This window comes from Melanerpes formicivorus, unplaced genomic scaffold, assembly GCF_026170545.1.
Source record: "Melanerpes formicivorus ecotype bairdi unplaced genomic scaffold, bMelFor1.0.p_v2 SCAF_70, whole genome shotgun sequence".
Classification (NCBI taxonomy): Eukaryota; Metazoa; Chordata; class Aves; order Piciformes; family Picidae; genus Melanerpes; species Melanerpes formicivorus.
In genome coordinates, this window is record NW_027142422.1 from 2434652 (window position 1) to 2450589 (window position 15938).

The 15938-nt window shown below is 42.0% G+C and overlaps 1 protein-coding gene across 2 annotated transcripts in view; it reads left to right on the forward strand.

Moving 5' to 3' along the window:
- MID1 (midline 1) overlaps positions 1 to 15938 on the forward strand; it is a 276661-nt gene that overhangs the window by 56155 nt on the left and 204568 nt on the right. Inside the window, exon 1 of one of the 2 annotated variants that reach the window (XM_068163145.1) lies at positions 8035 to 8158. The exons of the other annotated variant lie outside the window; for it this stretch is intronic. The gene's annotated coding sequence lies outside the window, so the exon portion shown is untranslated. Of the gene's footprint in view, positions 1 to 8034; positions 8159 to 15938 lie in introns of those variants that run through there. 2 annotated transcript variants of the gene reach the window in all.

The following is a 15938-nucleotide window of genomic DNA, read 5'->3' on the forward strand; positions in this document are numbered from 1 at the left end:
GCTAGTGGTGTCCCCCAGAGGTCAATACTGGGTCCAGCCCTATTCAGTATCTTCATCAATGATCTGGACACAGGGATAGAATGCTCCCTCAGCAAGTTTGCTGATGAGATAAAACTGGGTGGAGTGGGTGACACACCACAGGTCTGTGCTGCCATCTAGCATGATGTAGACAGGCTGGAGAGCTGGACAGGGGAGGAATCCAGTGAAATTCAGTAACAGCAAGGGTAAAATGCTGTGTCTGGGGAAGAACAACCCCGTGTATCAAGACAGGTTGGGTCCTGACCTTCTGGAGAGCAGCTCTGAGGAAAAGGACCTGGAAGTCCTGGTAGACGACAGGATGACCACAAGACAGCAGTGTGCCAGTGTGGCCAAGAAAGCATATGGCATCCTGGAGTGCATTAAGAGGAGTGTGGCCAGTAGATTGAGAGAGGTTCTCCTCCCCCTCTATTCTGCACCAGTGAGGTCTTTCCTATAGTATTGTGTCTAGTCCTCAAGAAGGACAAAGAACTACTGGAGAGAGTCCAATGCAGGGCCACTAAGATGATTAGTGGACTGGAACAGCTGTCCTGTGAGTAAAGGCAGAGAAAGTTGGTTTAGCTTAAAGGAGACTGTGGGAGGGATCTTATCAATGCCTGCAATTACCTAAGGGGTGGGTGTGAGGAAGATGGGGCCAGACCCTTCTCAGTGGCAGGAGAAGAGGTAACGGGCATAAAACTGAACATAAGAAGTTCCATTTGAATGTGGGAAGGAGTCATTTAGAATAAACTAAATTCAGAGAGGCTGTTTGCATACTTGGGAAATCTTAAAATAACCAGGACTTTGCAGGACTGGATTCTTGATTTTATCACAAGCCAAATCCTGTCAGGGCATTTTACACGTGAAGTCCTAAACAAAGACTCAGAAGCACAGGCTGAAAGAAGTTACATGCTCCAGCCTTTTACATACTGTACAGGTTTATCTGCTGCGCTATTTTGAGTACATTATCTAATCTCCCTTTAAGTATTTCCTCCCCTGAGATCTCAGGGGTTTCTCTTGGCAGCCTGCTCCATTGATGAATAACTCTTATTTGGAGGCTTATCCTCACATCTAATTTCAATTTCTAATTATGTTTCAGGTGAATATTCTCCACGGCCAACTATTATCAAGTCTCTCTTCTGCCTTGTTTTTCTCAAAACTCCTTACAAGTCCCATCTTTTGTTTAAACTACATGTCTTTTCCATCACGTTCCTTCTATCTTGCAGCTTTCTTAATGTTCTTGCTTTGTTGCTCTCTCATTCTTTGTAGTGTGAAGGTCAAAGGATATCCTAAGCCAGGCTTTAGCTGTCACATGAATATGCCTTTTATTACCTCTGCACTCTTAAGTACAGTGCTTTGAGTATGTGTTCTTGATATGCCAGTTGTATTTCCTAGTTTCATTTGTATAGACATGAAATCTAAAATTGCATTCTGACCTTAAGTTTCATGCTGCCCTAATGGCAAACACAGGAGCACGCAGCCCTGCACAGCCTTTCCTACCCACATGACCCTCTGCACCGTGTCTGTGGACTCCTGTAGGACTTTTCAGTTCAAGAGACTTTCTTTCATCTTTTGCAGTATTACATAGGATCAAATATAAATAAAATGACTAGCAATAATTGTTTCATTTGCAGCATCACCCTTCTCTGCCATCTAGCTCGAGATTGTGTTACCAGTTTAACTAATCTGATAGTCACGTCGGTTCAAATGCTCGTGAACATGACTGTCCCTGGGGCACTGTCCCTAGAGGTATTTAAGAGCAGGCTGGATGAGGCTCTGGCCAGCCTGATCTAGTGTGGGGTGTTCCTGCCCATGGCAGGGGGGTTGGAACTAGATGATCCTTGTGGTCCCTTCCAACCCTGACTGATACTGTGATAGCATTTCTAATAGCCCCACCATTAATGTGGTGTGCTTACTATGGAAGGTGCTGCAGTTAAAAGACATCTTGAAAGAACTCTATAATACAGCTTCAAGCACAGCTGGTCAGCATTAAGCATCACAGTGCTTAAAATCCCCAGTGCTGATGCTGATATGAGGACACTTTCTGCTATCTGGAGTCCTATGGCATTAAAACCAAGTGTTTCCCAAACATCCTTCTCAGTGTAGGTATTCTGAGTGGTTTTCCTTTGGACCCTAAGAAATCCCTGTCGTTCTCAAAGCTGATTTAATTGTCTGGTTTATTTTCTGAATGCCACTTTAATCCATCTTTGATCTTCATTAATAACAACATTATAACTACTTCATTCACTTTGCCAGATAAAGCATTTAAACTCTTCAGGAGCAAACAGCATTTTTTCCCCCGGATCTCATACTAATTGCTTCGCCTAATAAGATGACCTTGAGTTTCAAATGTATTTAATGAAAAGATAAAGGTCTTGTTTAGTGCCAGCATGTTACTGATACCTGAAGAACATGTGGTGCAAGGGTAAAGATAGTAACTTTTGTTGTATTACATAGCTTTTAATGATGCATTTTGAAACACCGGCGAGGAAGAAAGCTCAGTTCGTTTCCCAAGGGTAAAAATAATCCCCTTAGACATTAGCCTTTGACTTGTTTTGACATCTTTGTTCCTGTGGAAAGGTTAAGTAATATGGTCGGATCTTATAAGTAATGCTTTATTAACAAAGTCACTTGCATTAAGGTTGTAAAATTGAACACCAGGTCAGGAAACAATAAAAAGGAAAGGTTGTATCATAAAGCTAACTGATCCATACAGCTAGTGTTCCCCAGATAAGGTACATGTTCAGCTGTCTATGGTGTGTTCAGTTGTGAGTTACTGCTCCTGAATGCCTTAACCTTTTAGTCTTCCCTTGAACATTTGCACTTACAGCCTGGATGTTGAACAAACGTATGTTCTTATGTTAATTATTACTTTGCACCTATTGGAAGAAAAGAATAGGGTGCCAAACCCCTGGGCCTTCTTTGAGCTGAGCATGTGAACTGCATGCTGCATCTTCAGGGCTCTCAGTCCCAAGTTTGTTGCAAGTGTATCTGCTATCATAGAGATGTGGATTGCCTGACTGTCCTTGTGTGTATACAGGTAACTAAGAGGCAGCAACTTCAGCTGCTTCTCAGATCTGTGATTGCTATTTGGGTCCTTCTAGTGCATTTCAAGGGGAAGCTAAATGGCTTCAGTTTGCCACCACAGAAGGTAATGGAGCATGACAGTTTTTGACTTTTTCCTGAAATGAGATGGAAGCATTTACACAGGCCACTGAGGTATCTTCTGGAAGGCAAAAGCTGTTAGGTGATGAGTAGTAAAGAGCCATTGCTGAAACTGCTGCTCTGCTGTGAGTTTCTGGACTGGACAGTTAAGTTGTATGTCAGAAATGACAAGATGAGTTCTAACATTTCAGACCTGCTATATTTTCTTGTGATGGGTTGACCTCAGTCAGCAGCTAGTACCCAGGCAGCTGCTCACTCTGTCATACCCACTCCAGTAAGACAAGAAAAGAAAATAGGAAGAACAAAAATGGTAAAATTCATAGGTCAAGACAAAGACAGTTTGACAGGTGGGGGGGGAGCACTACAAATTACAGTTTCCACCCTCCAAGTCAGGTCAGTGCCCAGACAGCCTCCAAACAATGGGAACATTGGAAGCTAACCCCCTTCTTCTTACTCTATCTTGATTTTTATTGCAGAGAGTGACATTATGTGCTATGAACTAGCCTTTTGGCCAGTTTGGGTCATCTGTCCTGGCAGGATCCCCTGCCAGTTACTTGCCCACTCCCAACCTACTTGCTGGAGTAGCTTGCACAGTGAGGTGGTGCAAGCGCTGCTCAGGAATAACCAAACAATATGTTATCAACACAGCTTTAGCCACTAAGGCTAAATACGGCACCATACTGGCTGCTAGGAAGAAAGTTAACTCCATCCTAGCCAGACCTAGGCAGATGCATTTCTCCAGATGTTGTCTAGCTTAGAGAAAGTTGTGTTCTAAATCAGAGCATTTTGTTCATAGCTTTCTCAGATGTTCAGCCCAAAGGCTGAGTGTTAAAGCTTAACTGCTCAGACTGCAACGATACCTCACGACACAAATGTAGCATTCTGAGTGTATGAATTATTTTAGTAGTGGTGCAGGAATAGCACTTGTGAAGCTGGAAATAGCAATATACTCAGGATTTTAGTTTTTCAGGGAAACAGATCTTCTGGCATGGAAAGAGAGATGCAATGTGCCATTGCATATCTTTGAGGAGACTTGTATGTTAAACAAAGGCTGATAGAGCTGAATCTACCTTATTTGTAAGGTACTCACTGCTGCCATTCTAGCCCAGCACATTACTTGATTTGATGACTGGGTAATGTGGCCGAGACAAACAATGAGCTATTGAATGAGTGATCTCGTTGCACCCCACAGGAACAGAGCATGCATTGTGGTATGCTTGGTGATGCACATCTCTGCGGGAAACTGAAGATGTAAAGATGCAGATACCAAGATGAGGAATGAAATCTTGTCCATATCAAAGTGAAAGGAAGTGTTGCCATTGCATAGAAGGAATTAGAACTTCAAGAATGCATTAACAGCTTAATTCTGGAAACTGTGGGGCAACAGTGTTGTGCAATGAAACTTGAGAGATCTCTGGTGCTTTAAATTTACCTGGATAGATTTAACCAATTTATTTAGCCACTCAAGTGTGGATATTTTCAGCCTACAAAGAACTTCAGAAGAAAACCTTTTTATTGAGCAAGAATGCAGTAAAAGAAGACGGAATCTGCTGTGGTCCACCCTGAGCTTTAAATACAGGAAGAAATGTCAAGGTACATATTTAGGCACATGTGGCAGGATTCAGGGCTAGCATTACTTGTTTCATATATATTATTGGAAAGGTAAGTGCAGGAAACTTATTTCTTGGTGCGCTACACTTATCTGTTCCATTCCATCAAAATTCAGTGTAGAAATTTACACTAGGTTTCCATTTCTGGTACAGGAACATAAACAGCATCAGGACTGTATATTTAAAGAATGGGCAGAAATGGGAGAGGGAAAATCCACCAGTCTTTTAGTAAGAGAATATACTTCTTATGCACTGTCTTCTGAGATGAAGAAAGTAAGGCCAGTAAGGCATGTAGCTGACAGCAAAAAGAAACACAGTAGTACACTGATCAGCCCCTGAGATTCTGCCTAGGACTGGGATCTTTGGCTCTGCTGTACAAGGGTCATTTGGCTTATGAATAGATAGTGTCTAAACAACAGGAACTAAATGAACCTCAATAAACCACTTGTATGAATTGTGCAGAGGGAACAAGCTCATGACATACTGAATGAAAGTGTCTATGTACTGGTAAGCTTTTGCTGGCAATAACTCAGAGTACTGCAACAAAGAAAATAGCACATTGTTACAGATTGTGTTCATTGTTTGTGAATCTTTTAATTGCTAACATTAAAAAAAATCATATTTTAGATGTCTGCTCAGAGCTTTCCCTATCTACTCTAATTCTGCATGCAGGCTCAAAACTACTAGCCTCTTTCTGGAGAGCAGGAGAGAATGGTTAAGAGTAATTACAGTTGCCTTGGTATTCCTTGCAGATCATGCATGACAGCAAAGTAAATGGAAGTAATAGGATTGTTACTTTCAGCTTCAAGAATTGACTGGATTGCTTCAGGATTATATAGGGGGTTTTCAAAACCAAAGTACTTCATGGAAATACAAACCAGTTGCCTATGATGTCTATGACTATTAATACTTTAGCAGGGGCATGCAGTAGAAACAGGTAAATTTCATCCTGACTTACGTGTGAGGAAACAAGTTATTACTTTACTGCAAGATTTATTAAGCAAAGGGGTTCTCTGTTGCGTACATAATGGACTCAGGAAAACTTGTCATGCTTGTACCAGCAGTCTAAGGAATTCACAGTTAGGAGGTCAGAAACTAAAACACGAGACTTCATATCTGGCTCTATGACCCTAAATCCCATGACCGATTCACAGCGTGGTGTTTGGGTCACCATTATGGAGGTAAAAGGGGTATGCCAGGTGTAGCACGTGACAGCTAGGTGAGCTCTTGGCTTGAAAGTTGGGGAAATTAGACATAAAAGAAGTAGCAGAAAAATTTTTACTTGAGGGAGTGGGTTTGGACAAATGAATGTGATATTGATTGTGGGCTCTGGGTTGACCATCAGAAAAAAGTGCTAGCTGAAGCATACAAAGCTGACTTGTACTTTTGTTTAATAGTCCTTTTGAACTTCCTTTGTTGTTGCAGTTTTGGAACTCTGATAGATTTTAATTGGCTTTAGGCTTTGTTCATGTGAAAAAAAAACCGATACTCAGTCAGGAACTGGTCACAAGCTCACTGGTGGTAAGGGAGTACCTGGCTGCATAGTCCAGTGCCAATGCTTTGTCACAGGAGCATGAACTTGGAAACACCAACACACTCTTCTTAGGCAGTAGAGCCACAAGTGAGTTATGTGCCCTTAAAGAGTCCCATGAAGGCCATTTTACTAAGCCCCTGGCCACATATTCCTGATTCCCTATATATTGCACAGAAAAACTATTTTAGATATATTTATTGAGTGTCTTACAACTTTTATTGGCATTGTTTTTCATTTTTCTAAACTTCCAAGCCCAACTCCTGCAGTATCATGAGGTTGAATGTTTATGCCTCAGGGGAAGAGAAAAAATATAACTAAAGAAGTATTGAAACCATTAGGAATGATCATTAGGAATAGCTTCTCTGCAGAGTAACCTACTTGGTGATCTTTAGGTCATATATTGCACATGGAAAGGAAAAGCTGTAGCCCACTGGGTAACGATAATTCTTAGCTTTTGGGTGGTGCTCTCTTATAGTTTCCATAGATCACCAGGAGACCAAATTTGCATCTCTTGTCTGTTTTGAGTTACTGACAACACATCTGCGAGGAAGAATGAAGCAAATTATGTGTTTTCATGAGGTCAGTGTAATTTGTCTCTAAACAGCAGCCTCATCATTTGATCAATATTTTGTCTTTCCTCCTTTTCACTATATATTCTTTTTATTTTGGTTTCCTCCATTGTTTGTTTTATTCCTTCTTTTTTTCCCTTTACTCATGTTTTGTGGTGTCTGTGGTGGTCCCCCCACCCCCCTGCATATTGAGAATGATTTAGCTTTTAGAAGGACCATAATTAACAGGTGAATCTTGTCTGAACGAAGGGAAACATATTACTTAATTTTCCCTGTAATTAATTAATTACCTGCTGAAGTTCTTCAAGACACATAAGTTTGTGTTTACAGCAGGGGTTAGTGAGCAGGAAAGAGGGAAAGCAGGAAATACATCTGTGAAATACATGTGTCACTGCTTCACACAGTGAAGTGTCTGCTTGTTCTAGGTACTCCCTCTACCTCCGTATTTCCCTGTTCAGATAGGGGTGTGTCTGTTAGTAAACTGCAGACATACCTCTGACAAAGACAGATCTATCACCACAGGCTTGACTCTTACATTGTATAGAAAAGGAACTGGAAAAGAGCAAACCCAGCTTTTCCTATACTGATTCTTCCTGTTGGTAGCAGTATTGCAATCCACATTTCCTAACCTTTTCACTTAGCACTGGATGTAGCTGTTCTTTACATGAAAATGCTGACAGGGCTGGAATTACTTTGACGCCGTCAGACTGCATGTGCACGTATCTCTGTCATCTTGGGTACTCCCCTTGGAGCAAAGCATAGGCTAAGGAAAGTGTGCTTTAAAAATGTTAAGCGTTTAATATAATGCTAACACAATTCTCAATATCTTTACAGCTTTAAGTAGTGGTAGAGTTTCGTAGGTACTGAACTGCTATAGAGAGAGTTTTCTCCTCTGAAGACACTTCACAGCACCGCGCCAGCCAACTTCGGGCACTCAGACCCATCTGGTATCTGTGGAGTTAACTAAGTTAAGCTTACTGCCAGTTAGCCTCTTTCACCAGTAAGGCAATTCCGTGTTTACCTATATAAGGAAACCTGTTAGACTTAAACGAGCTCGGCAGGGCTGCGGGCTGCCGGCGAGAGGGGCGAGGAGCAAGCCCACACCCGGGAGGGCGGGGAGTGAGTGAGTGAATGAGGGCAGGGTGGGACGGAGCCCGGCTGAGGCTCCTGCTTCGGGACCGGCAGCGACTTCGCCTGTGCCGCTCACTTCTTCAGCTCCAGGAGAAAAAGGAAGAAAAACTGTCAGGGCAAAAATGGAGAAGCAGGTATGTGAGGAGGATCCGGGCAGCTGGAGGGTAGCGGTGCTAGAGTTGCAGAGAGGCTGGGAGCGAAAGCTGCTCTACAGCCCTCCAAAAATGGCTTGCGTTTTTTATAAAGGCTGCAAAGCAAAAGTGTGCTGCTTGTGTCCAGCAGCATCTGTGTAAACAGCAACTTACCTGACAGCCCACGTGCTTTTAATTCGGGTGGATGCACCTTCTCTTAACTGGAGAGGTTCTCAAACTTTCTTATCTCAGATGGAACACAGATGTGAGCCGAGACTGGAAATAAGGCTGAGATGCTTTGGTTAGCTGGCTGAAGCTTTGCGAATGCACAGCGTTATGATGCCAGCACGTCCGGGAAAAGTTGTCTACTACTATTTTATGGGGTTTTTTTAAACTTAGGATGTATACTTTGTAAAAGGTACTCCCCTGTAAGCATTCCCACCAGGGATTCAGTGTACTTTATTTGGATGTGTATGAATGCAGCTACTGAGCATAGCTGGAACGTGTTTGCTGGAATACAGGGAGTTCCTGCACCAATAAAGATTTTTCCAGTGAGCTGCAAAATAAGGTGCTCTTCTAGGAAATGTAAGCAAACCGTGCTCCTCTGCAATAGGGATTACTCCAGCTCAAAACAAGGATATGTGTTAGGAAGTGGGTTTGTATTTTGATAACTCTTAAAACAGACTCTGGGTAAGATCCCCACACAGAGAGAGATTATTCCTTGAAGATTTTGTTCAGGATATAATGGAAAATAAAGCTGAAAAATTTCTTTTGAACAGCTTTCTTGTTTGCAGAACACAGTTGTGCAGTCCTCCAGGACTCTTACTGTTAGGTATCAGCATATTAATTGTGTAAGTTCATTCAAGTTTTATGCTGTTGTGGTAATAAAGATAAGAATGGAAAACTCTGTTATTACTCTGAGTACTTTCTAAGAAAAGAAAAGCGCAGAAAGCTGGTCAGAAATGGGTGGAGTCAATGTTCAGAATGGTTTTCTTTTCTGATCATAACAACTGATAGACATGACTTCTTTTCACTTATTTTTATGATTATTCATATTTGTGGGTACACGTGTGTGTGAGTACACGAGTTATGGCAGATGTAGCTAGAGCTTTCCTAGGAGTAAAATGAGAAGGCAAAAGACCTAAGAGATTAGAAGCTTACAGTAAAGATTATTGTTCTAAAAGCCTCTTCCTCCTAAGTATTTCTAGTTGTTATGAATTAATGTCTACTTGAAATTAATAACATGCTATTGCTGGGTTAAAGGTATTCCTTCAGAATAAGGAACTGGCAGTATTGAAATTCACTTGTTTTGGTACAAAAAACTAAGGCTCTTCTGAACCTTTCTCTCTTTTTTAGTGAAGTATGAACGAAATGGCACAGAAGAGTCAGTAGTTTCAGTAGGGAATTGTGTAGGAGCCTGAAGACTGAGAAGTAGACAGCAAGTTCCTTGATGCTGCATAAGTGCTGAAGCTAATGGGTTCATTGTCATGAAAGAGGGTTGGAACAAGATTATTTTTAATGTCCCTTCCAACCCAAACAATTCTGCTTCTATGAAATCTGAGAAGAGAAACACTTTTGGTCGTGGTGGAGGTCATCACAGCAGAGGAAGGAGGGCTGGTAGACCACAACCATAGACTTCACTTGTCTCGCTTCTCTTCCTGGTGGTTTTGCAGATAACTTTTATTGTTTGAGAATCAAACAGGATCACAGAGGAAATGCTTGCATCAGGGGTTTTACTAACCACAGTGTGAATTTAAAGGCCAAGAGAAGGCACCTGGGAAACGTACTTTTAAATCCTCTCTTCTTGAGTTTCTCCAGTAAATTGCATTTTCTCCCATTGGTTTAGTCTAGCCATGTTGCAGTCATCAATGGCCTTTTGATTTCCCAGTGCAAATCAAGGTACATGCCTGGTTAAATGCCCACACAGTATATTCTGGGTTGATACGTGCTTACTGTGCCCTGGGCACTGAGCAGCCATCTGTGTCCGTGCTAGTGCAGGTCTGATCCTGGCTGCAGCCTGCCCCAGGAGAGCTGTATGGTTGTGACTCTTCCAGGGAGGCAAGCAGCCATGTAGGGTCTCATTGTAGGGTCTCATTCCTTTCAGCCACAATATATGCTTGTGCCCTTCTCTGCCACCCACAGCATGTGTGATGGTGTGGCTGCAGAGCCTGTAGCATCACAGTGGGGCCTGCTGAAAACCAGTGTCTCCTCTATTTTATTTTTTTTGACCTCTGCTTGGTGCTGTCTGTGGTGTTGCATGAGTTTACATTGGCCTGGATGCACAGGAGACAGAGCAGGATATGTCATTAGAAGATGTATGCCAGGGAAGTTCTATCCTTGTTACAGTGAGAAAGAAACTGCAAAGTAGATGAAGCAATTTAATACCTTCTGTATTATCTCAAATAGCAAAAAAAATTCAGTAGCTCTGGCTGAGCTGCACAATGACCCTTCTGCCTGAGCTCCTGCAAACTGTCTTCCTACCCTAGACACTGATCTCCGATCCGTGTTAATAGGTGACATGTTTCATTCACTGATTAAAGAGAAAAGAGCTAACGTTCATTCAGATCTAGCTTAAAGATTAATTTTTCATTCATTCAAGGATACTTTTATATCAGTTTTAATGACAGAGTTGTGCTCAGGATGCAGTTACAACATGGTGGTGTTCAGTCTGTTTAGAAAATGATGTGCTGAGCCCAGACAAAGGCACTGAGCACACCGAGGGGTTGCATGCATCTACAGTGCCAGCTATAGTCGTATAACCGAGACAAGAGTGAAGTGAAACAGAAATACTGGAGTCTGACAGTCTGAAGTTTAATGGATGATTGAGTTGGAATTTTTTGTTTGTATGCCAGAGATGGGAGACCCCAAAGTTGTGACAGAAGCTTTGATTACTTGAACAAAAATGATCTGTCGTCTCACCGTTGCGTTACCAACAGGTTTAATTCATGACAGCTACTGCTCATGGCTCACTTGTACGTCTTTGGCACACAGTATCCTATTTTTTCTATAAACTTATTAAATGTTTTTTTCACATTGGGTAACCTGCTCATCCTACAAATAAAGTTGGGTGGGTTGAGGGGGTTTTGTATGATTACTTGATGTGCAACCATCACCTCATCCTTACTTTCGTTGGGATTTGCATACAATTTGAAGCCGAGTGCTCTCGCTCAGCTGAGCGCTCTCACACATTTACGAGAGGCAGTCAGGCACATCGTGACTTTTTTTTCCTGGTATCTTTTCACTTACTCAATAATTTTTAAAAAAAAGACCAGGCTTTCAAGATGTAGCTGGAGAACTTGAAATAATGAAAGAACATGCTGTACGATTTGCATGATCCCTGTAGGGTTTTGTTAAAGGCTTTACCGTTCCATTATGTTATCATTTTGTAGTGTAAGCATTTTATATGGTATGTGTGATTTCATTGCCCTTAAGTGACCTTGGTAAATTCCTTATTTCCCCTGAAGCATATGCCTAATTGAAAATTGCCATCTGCAGTTGCAGAGCTCTAAGCAAGAACTCTAAGAAAAATGCAAGAGGGAGATGGGTGTCTGGAGAGTGAGGCAAGACAAATTAATCTGCAGCGCTGAATGTAATGCATGAGGTTAAAACTTCCTTTTGAAGATAAGTGATAAGGAATTATAGGAAGAACATCTTAATCTGTCTGCCCAGCTCATTTTCCTAGTGCTGATATCCAGCATCATGTGAGACATTAAATGTGATACTTAGAATCATCATTTTTAGTTTGCTTTAAACTTGTGTGTCCCTCTTGTTCCACTGCTAAATGTCTCTGCAGTTTAAAGTGAAAAATACCATTCCAAGTCTGAGCTATGCTTTCTAGTCCAGCTGCTGTCCTCATACCACAGTGCCTCCCGTGGCTCTGCCACAGCACTGGGTTTGAGGATGCAGTTATGATGATCAGTCTGCAACCACAACCTAAAACCGAGATGTGTTCCCTGCTGGAAGCCTCTTGCCTAGCATTGCATTACAGGTTCTGTGAGCATATGTGCTTAAGAGTTGTGCAAACGAAGGAGGCGAAAAGCTGGACAGTGAAAAGCTGAGGAATGGCTTAAGAAGATGCATTCTCAGAGGAGAGAACATTAAACTGTAGCCTGGATTAGAAAAAGAAGCCTGTGACATCTGTATATTTATTCACTAATGTGCAATGTAATTGTTTAGGACAGGGAGAATGCAAGCATTTGAAAAGGTTGAGAAACACAAAGCATGCAAAGTCTGTGATGAAGATGTGGAACTGCAGTTTTATCATGCCTCCTGGTATGTTTATTCACCCTGAAAAGTTCAGGAAACTACTGGGCTGAAAATTAAGCCTGTCTTTGAATGTGTTTGTTGCTGTGCTAATTCCAAGTTATAGTTCAAAACTGTTTTTACCAGAGCTGAAGTTTTGGAATACCCTTTGAGACACAGGAAGGTATTGAAAATATGCAACATGTGTTAGGAGCTGAGTTTACCAGCTGCTAGGAATATATTTTCCTGCTGTTATGGTGGGGTTTGTCTTTCATCAGGAATATTAATACCAAATCTCAGTTTTGGTGGTGCAGTGAGGGATTGAGGGAATGCATCAGCACGCCTTGGAGTTTTCTGTGCTTCCCTATTTACAGTTTTTTCATGGCAAATGTGTTCTGTGCTCACCAGGGTATTTAAGAACATACTTGAGGCTGAATGTCTGTGCACAAGGAGTTCCCAGTGTGTCTGTATCTGGGATTGTTACACATTTTCCATTTCAGATGAGTATTTTTAGTGAGAAGTTGCTATTCGTGTGTAACTGTGTGCACAGTGGCTGGAACAACTGGCGTTTGCTTTCAAGTGAGTCTAGTCATACTCAGAGGGTTTTTCCTTTCACAGATTCTTTGCAAGACTCCTTTGAGGAGTGGATGTTAAGTTACACTTTTTTCCTGGGTAGTTTCAGTCATTTCTGGTTTTGATATGGGTCCTCTGAATGCCAGGTTCAGGGAGATGGCATTGAAAAAGTTACTTCTGTTAGATATCATTGCAGTAAGTTCAGCTTCCTTTAGCATTTGGTGACAGCCACATTCAGTGGTTGCATCAAAATGCCATTTCTGACACCTTGTGCATAGTTTCAGTCATTCCAACAGGCTGAGAGCACTCTTGCTGCTAATGCACTGGATTACAGAGTGCTCAGGGTATCAGCTTGGAAATGTCATGACTTGTCTGCTGTGCTCCTCCAGTGATGCATGTATTCCTGCTGCTAAGTTTCTAACACTTCTGTTTTGGGGCTGCCTAGCCTGGAAAATTCCATCTGAAACCTCAGATCAGGCCACCTGAAGTGGACTTTTTTGGGGGGGAACATTACATTTGATCATGTATGGAACAATGGCAGTGTTCCTGCTATGCTAATTTTCTAAACTGTGCAGTTATTTTACTGTGCTTTCATTTTATTTCATCTTATTTTGGTTTTTCACAAGAAATTCCACCCCAATTTAGCCAAGAGTTGTAGGCATTAGCAGTTGATTTAGAAGTCTTACCTTCGTTATGGCACTGTACCTCAGGGTAGTTTAAGGTCTCCTACTGGTTGTGGGCTCGAAGTTATGAAGCTGTACTTAACACTCTGGTGGGCAGTTCTGGCTGTGTGGCATTTTGCCTTTAGTGCATTGCCATACCACCTCTGTTAGCACAGTGCTTAGACTGCAAACATCTGGTTGCTTTTATCACACACGTGTGGATTAAGATACTCTTCTTTTACATTGTGTAAGTCACTGGACTCCACCAGCACATATGATTTATTTACTGAGCAAACCTTAGATTGTGTCAGTAAAATGTATATCCTGTGGGATGATATAGGTAACACACAGAGAAAACTGTCACATTCATGTCTGGACTCAGCAATATTTCATGTTTTATTGGGCTTTTTTGTAATGCTTGGAAGGTAGTCATGGAAATGCCAGTACAGGAGAAAAGAAGACAGTGAAACTGGCATGCATCCATGTGTCAGATGAGGAAGATGGGAACAGAGAAATGCACTTAATGTTAGAAAGCAAAATGATGCCACTTTCATTCTAGGATCACACCACAGTCATGGCATGAAGCAGAACAAACATCTAGATAGAACCAGATACGTTTTGGCATCATACATATTCTCCAGTACTCTCCTGAATGGAAAGTTTTACCTGGGTCTTGAAATAAGTCTAGTTGTTGATCTCAGCAGCATTACAGCAACATCCCATAGGTAGATTGGTCTCTTGGAGACCTAACATCTTGGTTGTAATCTGCACCACTTCATGTTGCTGTAATGTACAACAGGATTGTTTTGGTTTAGACTAATGAAAATTAGCTCGGTGAAATGACTTACAGTTGTTAGCTTGCATTTGACTTTTGGAAGTTAACGCAGTGTGCCTTGAAGGTTTTAGTTCTTTTGTTTCTGTTCCATGAAGAGTTCAGTTTGAACATTTTGTCTGTCACATGAGAGCTAAAGAAACAGAACATGAGGAGAAAATGGCAGATTACAGTGGAGCAGAACAATCGTATGAACAGGATTCTGCTCACCCACGGACACTTAAAAGTTCTGCAGAACTGCTGCAATATAATAAAAATTAGAATAAAAAGCTTTCTCTACAAAGGGCTTACTAAAATGAAAAGTTTAATTGATGGAGTCAGTATCATCTGCCAAGTCTCTGGCACATCACCCATGCTGAGGGAGCTGGAATTAAATTTGAAAGTAGTTTGAATAGCTGGCAAGCAGTTTGAAATCAAGAAGATACAGAGGAACCAAAAGAAGTGTGAGTTGCTGCAGTCAGAGAAGAAAACACAGTTTATCTACAGAAAATGGGGAATAAGCCAGCAGGAGTGTCTGTGGGCTACCACAAATGAGAAAATGAATGCAAGTTGCTGATGTGACAATACTGAAATGTGAAAGCCATTCTGGGAATCATTACTGAGAGTATTGTATACAAGGGGATGAGAGATCGTCTGTCCTGCTCCACTGTGATAAGCCCACAGTCTGAATTTTTCATCCAGTTGTGTACATGATACTTTATTCTTTCTCCAGTTTGTGTATCTGTTAATGGAAAGTGAGCAAAAAAAGGGTGACCAAAAATGGCACAGATTGTAGGAACTGAATATGTTGTATTGAAAACCTGGTGTCCCAGAGTGTCCTGTACAAGGGCTCTTCTGAACTAGCCTTCTGTCCATCTGCCTTCACACAAAGGACCATGGAGGAGTGGAGCTCTTCCTGCTGCCCACTGCTGTCTTCATATGCGAGAAAAGAGAACACACCAGAGCTGGGGATCACAGGATGTTAGGGGTTGGAAGGGACCTCCAGAGACCAAATCCTGCCAGAGCAGGAGCATAGAATCCAGCACAGGTCACACAGGAACACATGCAGATGGGTCATGAAAATCTCCAGAGAAGGAGACTCTACAATCTCTCTGGGGAGACTGTCCCGGTACCCTGTGACCCTTACAGTGAAGAAGTTCCTCCTCGTGTGGAGGTGGAACCTCCTGTGCTGCAGTTTATATTCATTACCCCTTCCCTATCCCAGGATGCAACTGAGCAGAGCCTGTCCCCCTCCCTCTTGGCATCCATCCCTCAGATATTTATAAACATTTATTAAATCTCCTCTCAGTCATCTCTTCTCCAGACTAAAAAGCCCCAGGTCTCAGCCTCTCCTCATAGGACATGTGTTCCAGTCCCTTAATCATCCTATTAGCTCTCCATTGGACTCTTTCAAGTAGATCACTCTCCCTCTTGAACTGGGGAGACCCAAACTGGTTGCTGCAACTGGGCAACTCGATGATTCTACTTGCAGTAC